Raw genomic sequence first — 2603 nt, forward strand, 5'->3', positions numbered from 1 at the left:
ACATGAGCCATTTCCTAAACCCAGATAGAGCCTGTATCAAGCAGACCCTACCTGGGGATCCACACCTCACCCTCACAAAGTGTCGATTCACCCATCGTTTCGCCCCTCCATTTGCCTCTCATGATGGTTAATTTTATGTGTCAACTTAAGTAGGCTAGGGCATCCAGTGGAGTGGTCAATGCCCATTTAGATGTTACTGCTAATGTATTTTTTAGTGTGATGAGCATCTACATCAGTAGCCCTTATCACAACACAGAGTCCCCTTTCATGCTGCACAAAAAATTCACCACAGCCCTATTTTGGCTTCAAAAAGGAAAGAAAACTTTATTATTATTATAGAAAAACCAATAGAAACAGAAGGGGAAAGGAATCTGCACATACAGGAAGGGAATACTAGGCATGAAATGAGACTAAGGCCACTTTACCTCCTAATGGGTACTTACAACCCCCCACCTCACCAGCTGGGGAAGCCCTGTGAAGACAGCCAGGCTGGAGTCCCAACTGAGAGACCTGGGTAGAGCAACCTCCCCTCAGGGGACACTTGCAGTGGACCATCCCCACAAGGGCCATATTTATAGGGCAAATAATAGGGTTTGAAATTAAATATTGTTCACCTACGTGCAGTTTGGAGCAAGCCACATGTCCACATTGACATTTTCTGTATTTTCAAGGAGCCCGAGCTATGCGCGCCTGCATCCCCTCCTGGATCCCATTCCAGGGGGCCAGCCCTGACTGGAGAAGGAGGGAGACAAGGCTGTAGCTCTTGGTGTCCAGAACAGAAGAGTCATATTCCTGATGAACATATATGCAAAAATCCTCTACAAAATATTAGCAAACCAAATTCAATAATACGTTAAAAGGATCAGATACCATGATCAAGTAGGATTTATTCCAGAGATGCAAGGATTGTTCAATATCCATAAATCAATCAGCATGATATGTCGCATTAACAAAAATTGGTGTAAAACTCATAAGATTTTCTCAACAGATGCAGAAAAACTATTTGATAAAATTCAGTATGTATTGACCAAAAAAAGAAAAGAAAAGAAATACAAAGTATTATAGAGGATAAGAGAAAGAGGATATGAAGAGGATAAGGAGAAATACCCTCAGGTATTGTCGCTGGGGATGAAAATTGGTGCAGTCACTATGGAAAACAGTATGGAGTTTCCTCAGAAACTTAACAATAGAATTACCCTATGATCCAGCAATTCCACTGCTAGGTATTTGAAAATATATATACACCACTGGGTGCATTGCAGCATTATTAAAACAGCCAAGATATGGAAACAACCTAAGTGTCCACTGATGGATAAATGGATAAAGAAGATGTGCTATACATGTGTACGCACACAATGAAATACTACTCAGCCATGAAAGGGAAGGGAATTTGCCATTTGGGACAACATGGATGTAACTTGAAAGTAATATGCTAAGTGAAATAAGGAAGAAAGAGAAAGACATTATGTATAATATCACTTCCATTTGGAATCTAAAACAGCCAAATGCATAGAAACAGAAGATAGATTGGGTGGTTGCCAGGGGATGGGTGGTGAGATAAATAGGGCAGATGTTGATCACAGGGTACAAACTCTGCATATAAAATAAATTCTGATGGTCTCATGTACAGCATGGTAACGGTAGTTAACAGTATGATATTGTACTTGAAAGTTACTAAGAGACTAGATCTTCAGTGTTCTCACAACTAAAAAGTAAATAAGTAAAACAAAAAGGATAATTATGTGAAGTGAAGGTTGCATTAACTCTCCTTATGTTGGTAACCATTTCACAATATAAACGTAGATCAAATTATCACATTGTGTAAAACTTAAACTTACACAACCTTATACATCTATTCTATCTAGAAAAAAAATGTTGATGTCATTTCCTTCTGGCCCCCATGGTTTCTGAATAGAAATCCTCTGTCATTCAAGGTGTTTTCCTCTCTAGGTTAAGTATGATTTTTCTCTTTCAACCTATGATATTTTTTGTCATTTTCCTTTAGTGCTCAGAAATTTTAGTACAATGTGTCTTGACATGTATTTCTTCAGGTTTATGCTGTTGGGGGTCTGCTAAATGTGAAAAATTTTCAGCAATTACTTGTTCAAAATATTTTTTATCTCCATCCTCTCTCCCCACTCTTTCTAGGATTCCAGTGGCACAAATGTCAGATCTTTTGTTTGGTCCCACGTATCCCAAATACTATGGGGTTTTGTTGCTGTTGGTTTGAATTGGGGGTTTTATTTTATTTTGTTTTGTTTTTAGCTTAATTTCTCTTTTTGGTTTAGACTGGGTCATTTCTTGCCTCCTATCTTTCCTCCTTTATCCTTCCACTCCCCTCCATCCAGACCCTTCCTAGCCAGGCACCCTGTAGGACATCCTTGTCCTTACTTCAGGCCACCTCACCAGCCTCATTAAGTCAATGACCATTTGGGCTCTTTGAGCGTCTACTAACCAAACATCTTATTTCATTACCGGATAGTATGGGAGCTCTCTGGTTTAACTTACATCAATGTATTATGCGAACCTGGGCAGAACCTGGAGTCCTTTCTCTGGTATTAGCTGCTTGGCAGGCCCTGTGTCTTTAATCAGATGTGGTAAGA

The sequence above is a fragment of the Mustela lutreola genome, chromosome 9 (genome assembly GCF_030435805.1).
Source record: "Mustela lutreola isolate mMusLut2 chromosome 9, mMusLut2.pri, whole genome shotgun sequence".
NCBI lineage: Eukaryota > Metazoa > Chordata > Mammalia > Carnivora > Mustelidae > Mustela > Mustela lutreola.